The sequence below is a fragment of the Brienomyrus brachyistius genome, chromosome 2, assembly GCF_023856365.1.
Source record: "Brienomyrus brachyistius isolate T26 chromosome 2, BBRACH_0.4, whole genome shotgun sequence".
Lineage (NCBI taxonomy): Eukaryota > Metazoa > Chordata > Actinopteri > Osteoglossiformes > Mormyridae > Brienomyrus > Brienomyrus brachyistius.
The window spans coordinates 34,545,859-34,565,830 of NC_064534.1; the positions used below are offsets into that span (position 1 = coordinate 34,545,859).

Genomic DNA, 19,972 nt, shown 5'->3' on the forward strand with positions numbered 1-19,972 from the left:
ATTCAGAATGCAGCTGCTCGTCTTGTTTTCATCCTTCCCAAGTTCTCCCACACCACTCCTTTGCTGCGCTCCCTCCACTGGCTTCCTGTAGCTGCACGCATCAGATTCAAAACACTGATGCTCGCATACAAAGCCAAAAATTCTCTGGCACCATCCTACCTAAAGGACCTCATCACACCCCGCTCTGCACCACGATCTCTCCGATCCTCCAGCACTGCTCGACTGGTCCCACCTCCCCTCAAGGCACAAGGAAGACACGCATCTCGGCTCTTCTCTGTCCTGGCACCTAATTGATGGAATGAACTCCCCCTAGATGTCCGAACAGCTGAATCCTTGAATGTCTTCAAGCGACGACTCAAAACTTTTCTTTTTCAGAAATACCTGACGTAGAACTTCTATATTCTTACTCGACTCTTTTTCTGGTGTGTGTTTTAAAAAAATAAAATAAAATAAAAATTCTGCACTACTCAATGGCGTTCTCAGAGATAGTATTCGTAGCTGGGGTCCTTATTGAGCTAGCATCGGAAATTCATTGCAGAGTCTCAAAGCACTTATGTAAGTCGCTCTGGCTAAGGGCGTCTGCCAAATCCTGTAAATGTAAATGTAAATATACTGCATGGACAATGAACCTTGGTCGAGAACAGCTGTACATCTATGTTCATGTGTTCTCCTGGAGTGAAACTTTCAGCACAGTTCTTGGTGAAGGCTGGCAGAGAACGTGGTCATGAGTCTGATGGAGTCATTTCTGGATGACGGGAGAAATGTCACAATGGACAATTTCTTCACCTCACTGTCACTGTCACACAGACTGCTTCACTTTACTGGGCATGGTGAATAACGTTTGCCGTGAACTTCCTCCATTGGCAAAGGACACTGCACAGGGAGAGGAATTCTCCACGTCAGTGTTTAGAATGGCGCGCATGTATTCAGTACGAGCAGCAACATGCAAGTGGCCAGTAGCTGTGTTTTACAACATGCTGGACTTGGTGGCGGTGAATGCCTACGTTCTGTACAAAGCATCTACAGGGTGGAAAGGAAAAAGAAGATTGTTTCCGATTCTTCTAGCCAAGGAACTCCATTGCCAAATACAGGGATGATGGTCACTGGGTTTTCAAACGCTGCAAACACAGACTTTGAAAGATAGACAGACTGTGTGGGACAGTAACCACTGAGACAAAAGGCAGAAAGATGACGAAGAGATGAACCTGGAACTGAGGCACGGATACATCAATTTTTACATGAACAGCCAAACATGCAAAGCTGGAGAGATCACACAAAAACAAAATTCACTTTTGGTGTTATAATTCAGTGATGGCCAATGAAAATGAAATGACATTTTATTCTGTATGTGTATGAGCATGTCAAAAACCATGGACCATGACTTCACTCAGCTTATGACATTTATATACAAACATGCATTGGAGACTGAAGTGTTAGCATGTTTTCATTTTATTCATTTCATTCTATTAGCAACTTTTCATTCTATTTTCACTCAATTTGTTTTATAAATAACACAGACTTGTGTTTCCATATATTTTGTGAATGTGCGTCTTTCATATTTGCAGGTCAGTCAGCGTGTGGGATATTTGGTATAGATATGGCAGACTTTTGTGAAGGTTTCCATGTCACACACAGAGGTTTAGCCTGCCTTGGATTTGAGCTGCTCTGAGTAAAAAATGCAAATGCGCCAGGCCTCACAGGTAATGGGTGTGTTTGCACAACAAAAGCAGGAGGAGGATGGGGCTGAAGACCTGCGAAAATCACAGCAGGGGTGACAAACACCTTGGGACTCTCAGCAGAGAATAAAAACTCGGTAAATCTAGTGTTAAGGTCGACGTTCACGGCATGTGGCTCAGGTGGGGAGATGGGCTCCAAAGAAAGAGGCAGAAAACGGCAAGAGTGGAGCTCACGAATGTGCCGGAATAGCTCAGTTGGGAGAGCGTTAGACTGAAGATCTAAAGGTCCCTGGTTCAATCCCGGGTTTTGGCAGCACGTGACATGCGTTTTGGAGCTCGTCTCCGCCTGGGCTGCAGTGCACCAGCTGGTTCCATGGTGTAATGGTTAGCACTCTGGGCTTTGAATCCAGCGATCCGAGTTCACATCTCGGTGGGACCTATCATGGGCTCAGTTTTGCGCCCCATGGCGCACTCTGGCTCAAAAACATTTCTTTTGCACTTTTTGCATGTGATGTAGCCGACCTTTTCTGCCACTTGGCCGGTTAGCTCAGCTGGTTAGAGCGTGGTGCTAATCACGCCAAGGTCATGGGTTCGATCCCCGTACGGGCCATGCTTTCTCTTTCTCCCGGTGGTGGGAGTGCTTGGAGATCAGAGGTAAAGAAAATGAAAGTGTCAGACGTGATTATAAGAACACAGATATGCCACATTCACCTGTGTCGTGGTGAGCGAAAGAAATGGAGGATACACGCATATCTCTTAGCTGACAATTCTGCAGCAATTGGACTGGCAAAGTATACGTTGACATACACAATTTGCTCAAAGAGCGTAGTAGTTCTTGAAGAAAAATCCAACCCGCGTTGTAAAACCGTGCTGCCTTCTGATGCTCTTTACAACTTTCTGATGGAACTAGCTTTTTTCGAGGCATTTATTGGAAAAGTCGACGGAGTTGTCAAGTATCCCGAAGCAGCACTTCCACTAGAAGGTCCCAGAGTTCTTGTGCTTCAAGCATTTCAATTTATAAATATTCCGTTGATCTTAACAGTTGTGTGAAATGAGCTGTCATCACTCCGTTTCTGCTTTAGGAATTTTTCCGGTCTTTCGGCGGAAAGTCGGTCTCGTGTGTTTGCATTGGTGGTTCAGTGGTAGAATTCTCGCCTGCCATGCGGGAGGCCCGGGTTCGATTCCCGGCCAATGCAAAGCTGCTCTTTTAACAACTGTACACTCAGCGCTGAACTCCAGCTAATTCAGTCTTATCTCAAGACAGGTACTCCACATTTCCGCTCAACCCCTGGCAAGCGGAGCCCTGAGGCTGGCTCATTACAGTTCCCCTAGCTAAAAACTACACAGAGGCATCTCAGCTTCACACTTCTGACCACCTTCTTGCCCATCCTTGCATCTCTGCACTTTCTCACACATTCCACTGTCTGACATATTGTCTTTGTTGAGCAACAGTCTCGTGTTAGCTTGAGAAGAGCCTCTCACCTGACTCGTGTACCGTACTATGGCTTAAAATCGGACACTTTTCATAGCTTGCTGCTGCTTAAGGTCGACGTTCACGGCATGTGGCTCAGGTGGGGAGATGGGCTCCAAAGAAAGAGGCAGAAAACGGCAAGAGTGGAGCTCACGAATGTGCCGGAATAGCTCAGTTGGGAGAGCGTTAGACTGAAGATCTAAAGGTCCCTGGTTCAATCCCGGGTTTTGGCAGCACGTGACATGCGTTTTGGAGCTCGTCTCCGCCTGGGCTGCAGTGCACCAGCTGGTTCCATGGTGTAATGGTTAGCACTCTGGGCTTTGAATCCAGCGATCCGAGTTCACATCTCGGTGGGACCTATCATGGGCTCAGTTTTGCGCCCCATGGCGCACTCTGGCTCAAAAACATTTCTTTTGCACTTTTTGCATGTGATGTAGCCGACCTTTTCTGCCACTTGGCCGGTTAGCTCAGCTGGTTAGAGCGTGGTGCTAATCACGCCAAGGTCATGGGTTCGATCCCCGTACGGGCCATGCTTTCTCTTTCTCCCGGTGGTGGGAGTGCTTGGAGATCAGAGGTAAAGAAAATGAAAGTGTCAGACGTGATTATAAGAACACAGATATGCCACATTCACCTGTGTCGTGGTGAGCGAAAGAAATGGAGGATACACGCATATCTCTTAGCTGACAATTCTGCAGCAATTGGACTGGCAAAGTATACGTTGACATACACAATTTGCTCAAAGAGCGTAGTAGTTCTTGAAGAAAAATCCAACCCGCGTTGTAAAACCGTGCTGCCTTCTGATGCTCTTTACAACTTTCTGATGGAACTAGCTTTTTTCGAGGCATTTATTGGAAAAGTCGACGGAGTTGTCAAGTATCCCGAAGCAGCACTTCCACTAGAAGGTCCCAGAGTTCTTGTGCTTCAAGCATTTCAATTTATAAATATTCCGTTGATCTTAACAGTTGTGTGAAATGAGCTGTCATCACTCCGTTTCTGCTTTAGGAATTTTTCCGGTCTTTCGGCGGAAAGTCGGTCTCGTGTGTTTGCATTGGTGGTTCAGTGGTAGAATTCTCGCCTGCCACGCGGGAGGCCCGGGTTCGATTCCCGGCCAATGCAAAGCTGCTCTTTTAACAACTGTACACTCAGCGCTGAACTCCAGCTAATTCAGTCTTATCTCAAGACAGGTACTCCACATTTCCGCTCAACCCCTGGCAAGCGGAGCCCTGAGGCTGGCTCATTACAGTTCCCCTAGCTAAAAACTACACAGAGGCATCTCAGCTTCACACTTCTGACCACCTTCTTGCCCATCCTTGCATCTCTGCACTTTCTCACACATTCCACTGTCTGACATATTGTCTTTGTTGAGCAACAGTCTCGTGTTAGCTTGAGAAGAGCCTCTCACCTGACTCGTGTACCGTACTATGGCTTAAAATCGGACACTTTTCATAGCTTGCTGCTGCTTAAGGTCGACGTTCACGGCATGTGGCTCAGGTGGGGAGATGGGCTCCAAAGAAAGAGGCAGAAAACGGCAAGAGTGGAGCTCACGAATGTGCCGGAATAGCTCAGTTGGGAGAGCGTTAGACTGAAGATCTAAAGGTCCCTGGTTCAATCCCGGGTTTTGGCAGCACGTGACATGCGTTTTGGAGCTCGTCTCCGCCTGGGCTGCAGTGCACCAGCTGGTTCCATGGTGTAATGGTTAGCACTCTGGGCTTTGAATCCAGCGATCCGAGTTCAAATCTCGGTGGGACCTATCATGGGCTCAGTTTTGCGCCCCATGGCGCACTCTGGCTCAAAAACATTTCTTTTGCACTTTTTGCATGTGATGTAGCTGACCTTTTCTGCCACTTGGCCGGTTAGCTCAGCTGGTTAGAGCGTGGTGCTAATCACGCCAAGGTCATGGGTTCGATCCACGTACGGGCCATGCTTTCTCTTTCTCCCGGTGGTGGGAGTGCTTGGAGATCAGAGGTAAAGAAAATGAAAGTGTCAGACGTGATTATAAGAACACAGATATGCCACATTCACCTGTGTCGTGGTGAGCGAAAGAAATGGAGGATACACGCATTTCTCTTAGCTGACAATTCTGCAGCAATTGGACTGGCAAAGTATACGTTGACATACACAATTTGCTCAAAGAGCGTAGTAGTTCTTGAAGAAAAATCCAACCCGCGTTGTAAAACCGTGCTGCCTTCTGATGCTCTTTACAACTTTCTGATGGAACTAGCTTTTTTCGAGGCATTTATTGGAAAAGTCGACGGAGTTGTCAAGTATCCCGAAGCAGCACTTCCACTAAAAGGTCCCAGAGTTCTTGTGCTTCCAGCATTTCAATTTATAAATATTCTGTTGATCTTAATAGTTGTGTGAAATGAGCTGTCATCACTCCGTTTCTGCTTTAGGAATTTTTCCGGTCTTTCGGCGGAAAGTCGGTCTCGTGTCTTTGCGTTGGTGGTTCAGTGGTAGAATTCTCGCCTGCCGCGCGGGAGGCCCGGGTTCGATTCCCGGCCAATGCAAAGCTGCTCTTTTAACAACTGTACACTCAGCGCTGAACTCCAGCTAATTCAGTCTTATCTCAAGACAGGTACTCCACATTTCCGCTCAACCCCTGGCAAGCGGAGCCCTGAGGCTGGCTCATTACAGTTCCCCTAGCTAAAAACTACACAGAGGCATCTCAGCTTCACACTTCTGACCACCTTCTTGCCCATCCTTGCATCTCTGCACTTTCTCACACATTCCACTGTCTGACATATTGTCTTTGTTGAGCAACAGTCTCGTGTTAGCTTGAGAAGAGCCTCTCACCTGACTCGTGTACCGTACTATGGCTTAAAATCGGACACTTTTCATAGCTTGCTGCTGCTTAAGGTCGACGTTCACGGCATGTGGCTCAGGTGGGGAGATGGGCTCCAAAGAAAGAGGCAGAAAACGGCAAGAGTGGAGCTCACGAATGTGCCGGAATAGCTCAGTTGGGAGAGCGTTAGACTGAAGATCTAAAGGTCCCTGGTTCAATCCCGGGTTTTGGCAGCACGTGACATGCGTTTTGGAGCTCGTATCCGCCTGGGCTGCAATGCACCAGCTGGTTCCATGGTGTAATGGTTAGCACTCTGGGCTTTGAATCCAGCGATCCGAGTTCAAATCTCGGTGAGACCTATCATGGGCTCAGTTTTGCGCCCCATGGCGCACTCTGGCTCAAAAACATTTCTTTTGCACTTTTTGCATGTGATGTAGCCGACCTTTTCTGCCGCTTGGCCGGTTAGCTCAGCTGGTTAGAGCGTGGTGCTAATCACGCCAAGGTCATGGGTTCGATCCCCGTACGGGCCATGCTTTCTCTTTCTCCCGGTGGTGGGAGTGCTTGGAGATCAGAGGTAAAGAAAATGAAAGTGTCAGACGTGATTATAAGAACACGGATATGCCACATTCACCTGTGTCGTGGTGAGCGAAAGAAATGGAGGATACACGCATTTCTCTTAGCTGACAATTCTGCAGCAATTGGACTGGCAAAGTATACGTTGACATACACAATTTGCTCAAAGAGCGTAGTAGTTCTTGAAGAAAAATCCAACCCGCGTTGTAAAACCGTGCTGCCTTCTGATGCTCTTTACAACTTTCTGATGGAACTAGCTGTTTTCGAGGCATTTATTGGAAAAGTCGACGGAGTTGTCAAGTATCCCGAAGCAGCACTTCCACTAGAAGGTCCCAGAGTTCTTGTGCTTCAAGCATTTCAATTTATAAATATTCCGTTGATCTTAACAGTTGTGTGAAATGAGCTGTCATCACTCCGTTTCTGCTTTAGGAATTTTTCCGGTCTTTCGGCGGAAAGTCGGTCTCGTGTGTTTGCATTGGTGGTTCAGTGGTAGAGTTCTCGCCTGCCACGCGGGAGGCCCGGGTTCGATTCCCGGCCAATGCAAAGCTGCTCTTTTAACAACTGTACACTCAGCGCTGAACTCCAGCTAATTCAGTCTTATCTCAAGACAGGTACTCCACATTTCCGCTCAACCCCTGGCAAGCGGAGCCCTGAGGCTGGCTCATTACAGTTCCCCTAGCTAAAAACTACACAGAGGCATCTCAGCTTCACACTTCTGACCACCTTCTTGCCCATCCTTGCATCTCTGCACTTTCTCACACATTCCACTGTCTGACATATTGTCTTTGTTGAGCAACAGTCTCGTGTTAGCTTGAGAAGAGCCTCTCACCTGACTCGTGTACCGTACTATGGCTTAAAATCGGACACTTTTCATAGCTTGCTGCTGCTTAAGGTCGACGTTCACGGCATGTGGCTCAGGTGGGGAGATGGGCTCCAAAGAAAGAGGCAGAAAACGGCAAGAGTGGAGCTCACGAATGTGCCGGAATAGCTCAGTTGGGAGAGCGTTAGACTGAAGATCTAAAGGTCCCTGGTTCAATCCCGGGTTTTGGCAGCACGTGACATGCGTTTTGGAGCTCGTCTCCGCCTGGGCTGCAGTGCACCAGCTGGTTCCATGGTGTAATGGTTAGCACTCTGGGCTTTGAATCCAGCGATCCGAGTTCACATCTCGGTGGGACCTATCATGGGCTCAGTTTTGCGCCCCATGGCGCACTCTGGCTCAAAAACATTTCTTTTGCACTTTTTGCATGTGATGTAGCCGACCTTTTCTGCCACTTGGCCGGTTAGCTCAGCTGGTTAGAGCGTGGTGCTAATCACGCCAAGGTCATGGGTTCGATCCCCGTACGGGCCATGCTTTCTCTTTCTCCCGGTGGTGGGAGTGCTTGGAGATCAGAGGTAAAGAAAATGAAAGTGTCAGACGTGATTATAAGAACACAGATATGCCACATTCACCTGTGTCGTGGTGAGCGAAAGAAATGGAGGATACACGCATTTCTCTTAGCTGACAATTCTGCAGCAATTGGACTGGCAAAGTATACGTTGACATACACAATTTGCTCAAAGAGCGTAGTAGTTCTTGAAGAAAAATCCAACCCGCGTTGTAAAACCGTGCTGCCTTCTGATGCTCTTTACAACTTTCTGATGGAACTAGCTTTTTTCGAGGCATTTATTGGAAAAGTCGACGGAGTTGTCAAGTATCCCGAAGCAGCACTTCCACTAGAAGGTCCCAGAGTTCTTGTGCTTCAAGCATTTCAATTTATAAATATTCCGTTGATCTTAACAGTTGTGTGAAATGAGCTGTCATCACTCCGTTTCTGCTTTAGGAATTTTTCCGGTCTTTCGGCGGAAAGTCGGTCTCGTGTGTTTGCATTGGTGGTTCAGTGGTAGAATTCTCGCCTGCCACGCGGGAGGCCCGGGTTCGATTCCCGGCCAATGCAAAGCTGCTCTTTTAACAACTGTACACTCAGCGCTGAACTCCAGCTAATTCAGTCTTATCTCAAGACAGGTACTCCACATTTCCGCTCAACCCCTGGCAAGCGGAGCCCTGAGGCTGGCTCATTACAGTTCCCCTAGCTAAAAACTACACAGAGGCATCTCAGCTTCACACTTCTGACCACCTTCTTGCCCATCCTTGCATCTCTGCACTTTCTCACACATTCCACTGTCTGACATATTGTCTTTGTTGAGCAACAGTCTCGTGTTAGCTTGAGAAGAGCCTCTCACCTGACTCGTGTACCGTACTATGGCTTAAAATCGGACACTTTTCATAGCTTGCTGCTGCTTAAGGTCGACGTTCACGGCATGTGGCTCAGGTGGGGAGATGGGCTCCAAAGAAAGAGGCAGAAAACGGCAAGAGTGGAGCTCACGAATGTGCCGGAATAGCTCAGTTGGGAGAGCGTTAGACTGAAGATCTAAAGGTCCCTGGTTCAATCCCGGGTTTTGGCAGCACATGACATGCGTTTTGGAGCTCGTATCCGCCTGGGCTGCAATGCACCAGCTGGTTCCATGGTGTAATGGTTAGCACTCTGGGCTTTGAATCCAGCGATCCGAGTTCAAATCTCGGTGAGACCTATCATGGGCTCAGTTTTGCGCCCCATGGCGCACTCTGGCTCAAAAACATTTCTTTTGCACTTTTTGCATGTGATGTAGCCGACCTTTTCTGCCGCTTGGCCGGTTAGCTCAGCTGGTTAGAGCGTGGTGCTAATCACGCCAAGGTCATGGGTTCGATCCCCGTACGGGCCATGCTTTCTCTTTCTCCCGGTGGTGGGAGTGCTTGGAGATCAGAGGTAAAGAAAATGAAAGTGTCAGACGTGATTATAAGAACACGGATATGCCACATTCACCTGTGTCGTGGTGAGCGAAAGAAATGGAGGATACACGCATTTCTCTTAGCTGACAATTCTGCAGCAATTGGACTGGCAAAGTATACGTTGACATACACAATTTGCTCAAAGAGCGTAGTAGTTCTTGAAGAAAAATCCAACCCGCGTTGTAAAACCGTGCTGCCTTCTGATGCTCTTTACAACTTTCTGATGGAACTAGCTTTTTTCGAGGCATTTATTGGAAAAGTCGACGGAGTTGTCAAGTATCCCGAAGCAGCACTTCCACTAGAAGGTCCCAGAGTTCTTGTGCTTCAAGCATTTCAATTTATAAATATTCCGTTGATCTTAACAGTTGTGTGAAATGAGCTGTCATCACTCCGTTTCTGCTTTAGGAATTTTTCCGGTCTTTCGGCGGAAAGTCGGTCTCGTGTGTTTGCATTGGTGGTTCAGTGGTAGAATTCTCGCCTGCCACGCGGGAGGCCCGGGTTCGATTCCCGGCCAATGCAAAGCTGCTCTTTTAACAACTGTACACTCAGCGCTGAACTCCAGCTAATTCAGTCTTATCTCAAGACAGGTACTCCACATTTCCGCTCAACCCCTGGCAAGCGGAGCCCTGAGGCTGGCTCATTACAGTTCCCCTAGCTAAAAACTACACAGAGGCATCTCAGCTTCACACTTCTGACCACCTTCTTGCCCATCCTTGCATCTCTGCACTTTCTCACACATTCCACTGTCTGACATATTGTCTTTGTTGAGCAACAGTCTCGTGTTAGCTTGAGAAGAGCCTCTCACCTGACTCGTGTACCGTACTATGGCTTAAAATCGGACACTTTTCATAGCTTGCTGCTGCTTAAGGTCGACGTTCACGGCATGTGGCTCAGGTGGGGAGATGGGCTCCAAAGAAAGAGGCAGAAAACGGCAAGAGTGGAGCTCACGAATGTGCCGGAATAGCTCAGTTGGGAGAGCGTTAGACTGAAGATCTAAAGGTCCCTGGTTCAATCCCGGGTTTTGGCAGCACGTGACATGCGTTTTGGAGCTCGTATCCGCCTGGGCTGCAATGCACCAGCTGGTTCCATGGTGTAATGGTTAGCACTCTGGGCTTTGAATCCAGCGATCCGAGTTCAAATCTCGGTGAGACCTATCATGGGCTCAGTTTTGCGCCCCATGGCGCACTCTGGCTCAAAAACATTTCTTTTGCACTTTTTGCATGTGATGTAGCCGACCTTTTCTGCCGCTTGGCCGGTTAGCTCAGCTGGTTAGAGCGTGGTGCTAATCACGCCAAGGTCATGGGTTCGATCCCCGTACGGGCCATGCTTTCTCTTTCTCCCGGTGGTGGGAGTGCTTGGAGATCAGAGGTAAAGAAAATGAAAGTGTCAGACGTGATTATAAGAACACGGATATGCCACATTCACCTGTGTCGTGGTGAGCGAAAGAAATGGAGGATACACGCATTTCTCTTAGCTGACAATTCTGCAGCAATTGGACTGGCAAAGTATACGTTGACATACACAATTTGCTCAAAGAGCGTAGTAGTTCTTGAAGAAAAATCCAACCCGCGTTGTAAAACCGTGCTGCCTTCTGATGCTCTTTACAACTTTCTGATGGAACTAGCTTTTTTCGAGGCATTTATTGGAAAAGTCGACGGAGTTGTCAAGTATCCCGAAGCAGCACTTCCACTAGAAGGTCCCAGAGTTCTTGTGCTTCAAGCATTTCAATTTATAAATATTCCGTTGATCTTAACAGTTGTGTGAAATGAGCTGTCATCACTCCGTTTCTGCTTTAGGAATTTTTCCGGTCTTTCGGCGGAAAGTCGGTCTCGTGTCTTTGCATTGGTGGTTCAGTGGTAGAATTCTCGCCTGCCACGCGGGAGGCCCGGGTTCGATTCCCGGCCAATGCAAAGCTGCTCTTTTAACAACTGTACACTCAGCGCTGAACTCCAGCTAATTCAGTCTTATCTCAAGACAGGTACTCCACATTTCCGCTCAACCCCTGGCAAGCGGAGCCCTGAGGCTGGCTCATTACAGTTCCCCTAGCTAAAAACTACACAGAGGCATCTCAGCTTCACACTTCTGACCACCTTCTTGCCCATCCTTGCATCTCTGCACTTTCTCACACATTCCACTGTCTGACATATTGTCTTTGTTGAGCAACAGTCTCGTGTTAGCTTGAGAAGAGCCTCTCACCTGACTCGTGTACCGTACTATGGCTTAAAATCGGACACTTTTCATAGCTTGCTGCTGCTTAAGGTCGACGTTCACGGCATGTGGCTCAGGTGGGGAGATGGGCTCCAAAGAAAGAGGCAGAAAACGGCAAGAGTGGAGCTCACGAATGTGCCGGAATAGCTCAGTTGGGAGAGCGTTAGACTGAAGATCTAAAGGTCCCTGGTTCAATCCCGGGTTTTGGCAGCACGTGACATGCGTTTTGGAGCTCGTCTCCGCCTGGGCTGCAGTGCACCAGCTGGTTCCATGGTGTAATGGTTAGCACTCTGGGCTTTGAATCCAGCGATCCGAGTTCACATCTCGGTGGGACCTATCATGGGCTCAGTTTTGCGCCCCATGGCGCACTCTGGCTCAAAAACATTTCTTTTGCACTTTTTGCATGTGATGTAGCCGACCTTTTCTGCCACTTGGCCGGTTAGCTCAGCTGGTTAGAGCGTGGTGCTAATCACGCCAAGGTCATGGGTTCGATCCCCGTACGGGCCATGCTTTCTCTTTCTCCCGGTGGTGGGAGTGCTTGGAGATCAGAGGTAAAGAAAATGAAAGTGTCAGACGTGATTATAAGAACACAGATATGCCACATTCACCTGTGTCGTGGTGAGCGAAAGAAATGGAGGATACACGCATTTCTCTTAGCTGACAATTCTGCAGCAATTGGACTGGCAAAGTATACGTTGACATACACAATTTGCTCAAAGAGCGTAGTAGTTCTTGAAGAAAAATCCAACCCGCGTTGTAAAACCGTGCTGCCTTCTGATGCTCTTTACAACTTTCTGATGGAACTAGCTTTTTTCGAGGCATTTATTGGAAAAGTCGACGGAGTTGTCAAGTATCCCGAAGCAGCACTTCCACTAGAAGGTCCCAGAGTTCTTGTGCTTCAAGCATTTCAATTTATAAATATTCCGTTGATCTTAACAGTTGTGTGAAATGAGCTGTCATCACTCCGTTTCTGCTTTAGGAATTTTTCCGGTCTTTCGGCGGAAAGTCGGTCTCGTGTGTTTGCATTGGTGGTTCAGTGGTAGAATTCTCGCCTGCCACGCGGGAGGCCCGGGTTCGATTCCCGGCCAATGCAAAGCTGCTCTTTTAACAACTGTACACTCAGCGCTGAACTCCAGCTAATTCAGTCTTATCTCAAGACAGGTACTCCACATTTCCGCTCAACCCCTGGCAAGCGGAGCCCTGAGGCTGGCTCATTACAGTTCCCCTAGCTAAAAACTACACAGAGGCATCTCAGCTTCACACTTCTGACCACCTTCTTGCCCATCCTTGCGTCTCTGCACTTTCTCACACATTCCACTGTCTGACATATTGTCTTTGTTGAGCAACAGTCTCGTGTTAGCTTGAGAAGAGCCTCTCACCTGACTCGTGTACCGTACTATGGCTTAAAATCGGACACTTTTCATAGCTTGCTGCTGCTTAAGGTCGACGTTCACGGCATGTGGCTCAGGTGGGGAGATGGGCTCCAAAGAAAGAGGCAGAAAACGGCAAGAGTGGAGCTCACGAATGTGCCGGAATAGCTCAGTTGGGAGAGCGTTAGACTGAAGATCTAAAGGTCCCTGGTTCAATCCCGGGTTTTGGCAGCACGTGACATGCGTTTTGGAGCTCGTCTCCGCCTGGGCTGCAGTGCACCAGCTGGTTCCATGGTGTAATGGTTAGCACTCTGGGCTTTGAATCCAGCGATCCGAGTTCAAATCTCGGTGGGACCTATCATGGGCTCAGTTTTGCGCCCCATGGCGCACTCTGGCTCAAAAACATTTCTTTTGCACTTTTTGCATGTGATGTAGCCGACCTTTTCTGCCACTTGGCCGGTTAGCTCAGCTGGTTAGAGCGTGGTGCTAATCACGCCAAGGTCATGGGTTCGATCCCCGTACGGGCCATGCTTTCTCTTTCTCCCGGTGGTGGGAGTGCTTGGAGATCAGAGGTAAAGAAAATGAAAGTGTCAGACGTGATTATAAGAACACAGATATGCCACATTCACCTGTGTCGTGGTGAGCGAAAGAAATGGAGGATACACGCATTTCTCTTAGCTGACAATTCTGCAGCAATTGGACTGGCAAAGTATACGTTGACATACACAATTTGCTCAAAGAGCGTAGTAGTTCTTGAAGAAAAATCCAACCCGCGTTGTAAAACCGTGCTGCCTTCTGATGCTCTTTACAACTTTCTGATGGAACTAGCTTTTTTCGAGGCATTTATTGGAAAAGTCGACGGAGTTGTCAAGTATCCCGAAGCAGCACTTCCACTAGAAGGTCCCAGAGTTCTTGTGCTTCAAGCATTTCAATTTATAAATATTCCGTTGATCTTAACAGTTGTGTGAAATGAGCTGTCATCACTCCGTTTCTGCTTTAGGAATTTTTCCGGTCTTTCGGCGGAAAGTCGGTCTCGTGTCTTTGCATTGGTGGTTCAGTGGTAGAATTCTTGCCTGCCCCGCGGGAGGCCCGGGTTCGATTCCCGGCCAATGCAAAGCTGCTCTTTTAACAACTGTACACTCAGCGCTGAACTCCAGCTAATTCAGTCTTATCTCAAGACAGGTACTCCACATTTCCGCTCAACCCCTGGCAAGCGGAGCCCTGAGGCTGGCTCATTACAGTTCCCCTAGCTAAAAACTACACAGAGGCATCTCAGCTTCACACTTCTGACCACCTTCTTGCCCATCCTTGCATCTCTGCACTTTCTCACACATTCCACTGTCTGACATATTGTCTTTGTTGAGCAACAGTCTCGTGTTAGCTTGAGAAGAGCCTCTCACCTGACTCGTGTACCGTACTATGGCTTAAAATCGGACACTTTTCATAGCTTGCTGCTGCTTAAGGTCGACGTTCACGGCATGTGGCTCAGGTGGGGAGATGGGCTCCAAAGAAAGAGGCAGAAAACGGCAAGAGTGGAGCTCACGAATGTGCCGGAATAGCTCAGTTGGGAGAGCGTTAGACTGAAGATCTAAAGGTCCCTGGTTCAATCCCGGGATTTGGCAGCACGTGACATGCGTTTTGGAGCTCGTCTCCGCCTGGGCTGCAATGCACCAGCTGGTTCCATGGTGTAATGGTTAGCACTCTGGGCTTTGAATCCAGCGATCCGAGTTCAAATCTCGGTGGGACCTATCATGGGCTCAGTTTTGCGCCCCATGGCGCACTCTGGCTCAAAAACATTTCTTTTGCACTTTTTGCATGTGATGTAGCCGACCTTTTCTGCCACTTGGCCGGTTAGCTCAGCTGGTTAGAGCGTGGTGCTAATCACGCCAAGGTCATGGGTTCGATCCCCGTACGGGCCATGCTTTCTCTTTCTCCCGGTGGTGGGAGTGCTTGGAGATCAGAGGTAAAGAAAATGAAAGTGTCAGACGTGATTATAAGAACACAGATATGCCACATTCACCTGTGTCGTGGTGAGCGAAAGAAATGGAGGATACACGCATTTCTCTTAGCTGACAATTCTGCAGCAATTGGACTGGCAAAGTATACGTTGACATACACAATTTGCTCAAAGAGCGTAGTAGTTCTTGAAGAAAAATCCAACCCGCGTTGTAAAACCGTGCTGCCTTCTGATGCTCTTTACAACTTTCTGATGGAACTAGCTTTTTTCGAGGCATTTATTGGAAAAGTCGACGGAGTTGTCAAGTATCCCGAAGCAGCACTTCCACTAGAAGGTCCCAGAGTTCTTGTGCTTCAAGCATTTCAATTTATAAATATTCCGTTGATCTTAACAGTTGTGTGAAATGAGCTGTCATCACTCCGTTTCTGCTTTAGGAATTTTTCCGGTCTTTCGGCGGAAAGTCGGTCTCGTGTCTTTGCATTGGTGGTTCAGTGGTAGAATTCTTGCCTGCCCCGCGGGAGGCCCGGGTTCGATTCCCGGCCAATGCAAAGCTGCTCTTTTAACAACTGTACACTCAGCGCTGAACTCCAGCTAATTCAGTCTTATCTCAAGACAGGTACTCCACATTTCCGCTCAACCCCTGGCAAGCGGAGCCCTGAGGCTGGCTCATTACAGTTCCCCTAGCTAAAAACTACACAGAGGCATCTCAGCTTCACACTTCTGACCACCTTCTTGCCCATCCTTGCATCTCTGCACTTTCTCACACATTCCACTGTCTGACATATTGTCTTTGTTGAGCAACAGTCTCGTGTTAGCTTGAGAAGAGCCTCTCACCTGACTCGTGTACCGTACTATGGCTTAAAATCGGACACTTTTCATAGCTTGCTGCTGCTTAAGGTCGACGTTCACGGCATGTGGCTCAGGTGGGGAGATAGGCTCCAAAGAAAGAGGCAGAAAACGGCAAGAGTGGAGCTCACGAATGTGCCGGAATAGCTCAGTTGGGAGAGCGTTAGACTGAAGATCTAAAGGTCCCTGGTTCAATCCCGGGTTTTGGCAGCACGTGACATGCGTTTTGGAGCTCGTCTCCGCCTGGGCTGCAATGCACCAGCTGGTTCCATGGTGTAATGGTTAGCACTCTGGGCTTTGAATCCAGCGATCCGAGTTCAAATCTCGGTGGGACCTATCATGGGCTCAGTTTTGCGCCCCATGGCGCACTCTGGCTCAAAAACATTTCTTTTGCACTTTTTGCATGTGATGTAGCCGACCTTTTCTGCCACTTGGCCGGTTAGCTCAGCTGGTTAGAGCGTGGTGCTAATCACGCCAAGGTCATGGGTTCGATCCCCGTACGGGCCATGCTTTCTCTTTCTCCCAGTGGTGGGAGTGCTTGGAGATCAGAGGTAAAGAAAATGAAAGTGTCAGACGTGATTATAAGAACACAGATATGCCACATTCACCTGTGTCGTGGTGAGCGAAAGAAATGGTGGATACACGCATTTCTCTTAGCTGACAATTCTGCAGCAATTGGACTGGCAAAGTATACGTTGACATACACAATTTGCTCAAAGAGCGTAGTAGTTCTTGAAGAAAAATCCAACCCGCGTTGTAAAACCGTGCTGCCTTCTGATGCTCTTTACAACTTTCTGATGGAACTAGCTTTTTTCGAGGCATTTATTGGAAAAGTCGACGGAGTTGTCAAGTATCCCGAAGCAGCACTTCCACTAGAAGGTCCCAGAGTTCTTGTGCTTCAAGCATTTCAATTTATAAATATTCCGTTGATCTTAACAGTTGTGTGAAATGAGCTGTCATCACTCCGTTTCTGCTTTAGGAATTTTTCCGGTCTTTCGGCGGAAAGCCGGTCTCGTGTGTTTGCATTGGTGGTTCAGTGGTAGAATTCTCGCCTGCCACGCGGGAGGCCCGGGTTCGATTCCCGGCCAATGCAAAGCTGCTCTTTTAACAACTGTACACTCAGCGCTGAACTCCAGCTAATTCAGTCTTATCTCAAGACAGGTACTCCACATTTCCGCTCAACCCCTGGCAAGCGGAGCCCTGAGGCTGGCTCATTACAGTTCCCCTAGCTAAAAACTACACAGAGGCATCTCAGCTTCACACTTCTGACCACCTTCTTGCCCATCCTTGCATCTCTGCACTTTATCACACATTCCACTGTCTGACATATTGTCTTTGTTGAGCAACAGTCTCGCGTTAGCTTGAGAAGAGCCTCTCACCTGACTCGTGTACCGTACTATGGCTTAAAATCGGACACTTTTCATAGCTTGCTGCTGCTTAAGGTCGACGTTCACGGCATGTGGCTCAGGTGGGGAGATGGGCTCCAAAGAAAGAGGCAGAAAACGGCAAGAGTGGAGCTCACGAATGTGCCGGAATAGCTCAGTTGGGAGAGCCTTAGACTGAAGATCTAAAGGTCCCTGGTTCAATCCCGGGTTTTGGCAGCACGTGACATGCGTTTTGGAGCTCGTCTCCGCCTGGGCTGCAGTGCACCAGCTGGTTCCATGGTGTAATGGTTAGCACTCTAGGCTTTGAATCCAGCGATCTGAGTTCAAATCTCGGTGGGACCTATCATGGGCTCAGTTTTGCGCCCCATGGCGCACTCTGGCTCAAAAACATTTCTTTTGCACTTTTTGCATGTGATGTAGCCGACATTTTCTGCCACTTGGCCGGTTAGCTCAGCTGGTTAGAGCGTGGTGCTAATCACGCCAAGGTCATGGGTTCGATCCCCGTACGGGCCATGCTTTCTCTTTCTCCCGGTGGTGGGAGTGCTTGGAGATCAGAGGTAAAGAAAATGAAAGTGTCAGACGTGATTATAAGAACACAGATATGTCACATTCACCTGTGTCGTGGTGAGCGAAAGAAATGGAGGATACACGCATTTCTCTTAGCTGACAATTCTGCAGCAATTGGACTGGCAAAGTATACGTTGACATACACAATTTGCTCAAAGAGCGTAGTAGTTCTTGAAGAAAAATCCAACCCGCGTTGTAAAACCGTGCTGCCTTCTGATGCTCTTTACAACTTTCTGATGGAACTAGCTTTTTTCGAGGCATTTATTGGAAAAGTCGACGGAGTTGTCAAGTATCCCGAAGCAGCACTTCCACTAGAAGGTCCCAGAGTTCTTGTGCTTCAAGCATTTCAATTTATAAATATTCCGTTGATCTTAACAGTTGTGTGAAATGAGCTGTCATCACTCCGTTTCTGCTTTAGGAATTTTTCCGGTCTTTCGGCGGAAAGTCGGTCTCGTGTGTTTGCATTGGTGGTTCAGTGGTAGAATTCTCGCCTGCCACGCGGGAGGCCCGGGTTCGATTCCCGGCCAATGCAAAGCTGCTCTTTTAACAACTGTACACTCAGCGCTGAACTCCAGCTAATTCAGTCTTATCTCAAGACAGGTACTCCACATTTCCGCTCAACCCCTGGCAAGCGGAGCCCTGAGGCTGGCTCATTACAGTTCCCCTAGCTAAAAACTACACAGAGGCATCTCAGCTTCACACTTCTGACCACCTTCTTGCCCATCCTTGCATCTCTGCACTTTCTCACACATTCCACTGTCTGACATATTGTCTTTGTTGAGCAACAGTCTCGTGTTAGCTTGAGAAGAGCCTCTCACCTGACTCGTGTACCGTACTATGGCTTAAAATCGGACACTTTTCATAGCTTGCTGCTGCTTAAGGTCGACGTTCACGGCATGTGGCTCAGGTGGGGAGATGGGCTCCAAAGAAAGAGGCAGAAAACGGCAAGAGTGGAGCTCACGAATGTGCCGGAATAGCTCAGTTGGGAGAGCGTTAGACTGAAGATCTAAAGGTCCCTGGTTCAATCCCGGGTTTTGGCAGCACGTGACATGCGTTTTGGAGCTCGTCTCCGCCTGGGCTGCAGTGCACCAGCTGGTTCCATGGTGTAATGGTTAGCACTCTGGGCTTTGAATCCAGCGATCCGAGTTCACATCTCGGTGGGACCTATCATGGGCTCAGTTTTGCGCCCCATGGCGCACTCTGGCTCAAAAACATTTCTTTTGCACTTTTTGCATGTGATGTAGCCGACCTTTTCTGCCACTTGGCCGGTTAGCTCAGCTGGTTAGAGCGTGGTGCTAATCACGCCAAGGTCATGGGTTCGATCCCCGTACGGGCCATGCTTTCTCTTTCTCCCGGTGGTGGGAGTGCTTGGAGATCAGAGGTAAAGAAAATGAAAGTGTCAGACGTGATTATAAGAACACAGATATGCCACATTCACCTGTGTCGTGGTGAGCGAAAGAAATGGAGGATACACGCATTTCTCTTAGCTGACAATTCTGCAGCAATTGGACTGGCAAAGTATACGTTGACATACACAATTTGCTCAAAGAGCGTAGTAGTTCTTGAAGAAAAATCCAACCCGCGTTGTAAAACCGTGCTGCCTTCTGATGCTCTTTACAACTTTCTGATGGAACTAGCTTTTTTCGAGGCATTTATTGGAAAAGTCGACGGAGTTGTCAAGTATCCCGAAGCAGCACTTCCACTAGAAGGTCCCAGAGTTCTTGTGCTTCAAGCATTTCAATTTATAAATATTCCGTTGATCTTAACAGTTGTGTGAAATGAGCTGTCATCACTCCGTTTCTGCTTTAGGAATTTTTCCGGTCTTTCGGCGGAAAGTCGGTCTCGTGTGTTTGCATTGGTGGTTCAGTGGTAGAATTCTCGCCTGCCACGTGGGAGGCCCGGGTTCGATTCCCGGCCAATGCAAAGCTGCTCTTTTAACAACTGTACACTCAGCGCTGAACTCCAGCTAATTCAGTCTTATCTCAAGACAGGTACTCCACATTTCCGCTCAACCCCTGGCAAGCGGAGCCCTGAGGCTGGCTCATTACAGTTCCCCTAGCTAAAAACTACACAGATGCATCTCAGCTTCACACTTCTGACCACCTTCTTGCCCATCCTTGCATCTCTGCACTTTCTCACACATTCCACTGTCTGACATATTGTCTTTGTTGAGCAACAGTCTCGTGTTAGCTTGAGAAGAGCCTCTCACCTGACTCGTGTACCGTACTATGGCTTAAAATCGGACACTTTTCATAGCTTGCTGCTGCTTAAGGTCGACGTTCACGGCATGTGGCTCAGGTGGGGAGATGGGCTCCAAAGAAAGAGGCAGAA

The 19,972-nt window shown here is 48.3% G+C and overlaps 1 protein-coding gene and 15 non-coding genes across 16 annotated transcripts in view; 15 read left to right on the top strand and 1 right to left on the bottom strand.

Moving 5' to 3' along the window:
- LOC125715668 (uncharacterized) overlaps positions 1-19,972 on the bottom strand; it is a 416,660-nt gene that overhangs the window by 136,146 nt on the left and 260,542 nt on the right. The gene's annotated exons all lie outside the window — the stretch shown is intronic.
- On the top strand, positions 2,802-2,872 carry trnag-gcc (transfer RNA glycine (anticodon GCC)). Its single transcript has one exon. It is a non-coding gene; the product is annotated as a tRNA-Gly (tRNA).
- Positions 4,193-4,263, top strand: trnag-gcc (transfer RNA glycine (anticodon GCC)). Its single transcript has one exon. It is a non-coding gene; the product is annotated as a tRNA-Gly (tRNA).
- trnaq-uug (transfer RNA glutamine (anticodon UUG)) lies at positions 4,826-4,897 on the top strand. Its single transcript has one exon. It is a non-coding gene; the product is annotated as a tRNA-Gln (tRNA).
- Positions 5,584-5,654, top strand: trnag-gcc (transfer RNA glycine (anticodon GCC)). The gene has a single exon. It is a non-coding gene; the product is annotated as a tRNA-Gly (tRNA).
- Positions 6,975-7,045, top strand: trnag-gcc (transfer RNA glycine (anticodon GCC)). The gene has a single exon. It is a non-coding gene; the product is annotated as a tRNA-Gly (tRNA).
- On the top strand, positions 8,366-8,436 carry trnag-gcc (transfer RNA glycine (anticodon GCC)). The gene has a single exon. It is a non-coding gene; the product is annotated as a tRNA-Gly (tRNA).
- Positions 9,757-9,827, top strand: trnag-gcc (transfer RNA glycine (anticodon GCC)). Its single transcript has one exon. It is a non-coding gene; the product is annotated as a tRNA-Gly (tRNA).
- On the top strand, positions 11,148-11,218 carry trnag-gcc (transfer RNA glycine (anticodon GCC)). The gene has a single exon. It is a non-coding gene; the product is annotated as a tRNA-Gly (tRNA).
- Positions 12,539-12,609, top strand: trnag-gcc (transfer RNA glycine (anticodon GCC)). Its single transcript has one exon. It is a non-coding gene; the product is annotated as a tRNA-Gly (tRNA).
- trnaq-uug (transfer RNA glutamine (anticodon UUG)) lies at positions 13,172-13,243 on the top strand. Its single transcript has one exon. It is a non-coding gene; the product is annotated as a tRNA-Gln (tRNA).
- trnaq-uug (transfer RNA glutamine (anticodon UUG)) lies at positions 14,563-14,634 on the top strand. Its single transcript has one exon. It is a non-coding gene; the product is annotated as a tRNA-Gln (tRNA).
- Positions 15,954-16,025, top strand: trnaq-uug (transfer RNA glutamine (anticodon UUG)). Its single transcript has one exon. It is a non-coding gene; the product is annotated as a tRNA-Gln (tRNA).
- trnag-gcc (transfer RNA glycine (anticodon GCC)) lies at positions 16,712-16,782 on the top strand. The gene has a single exon. It is a non-coding gene; the product is annotated as a tRNA-Gly (tRNA).
- On the top strand, positions 18,103-18,173 carry trnag-gcc (transfer RNA glycine (anticodon GCC)). Its single transcript has one exon. It is a non-coding gene; the product is annotated as a tRNA-Gly (tRNA).
- trnag-gcc (transfer RNA glycine (anticodon GCC)) lies at positions 19,494-19,564 on the top strand. Its single transcript has one exon. It is a non-coding gene; the product is annotated as a tRNA-Gly (tRNA).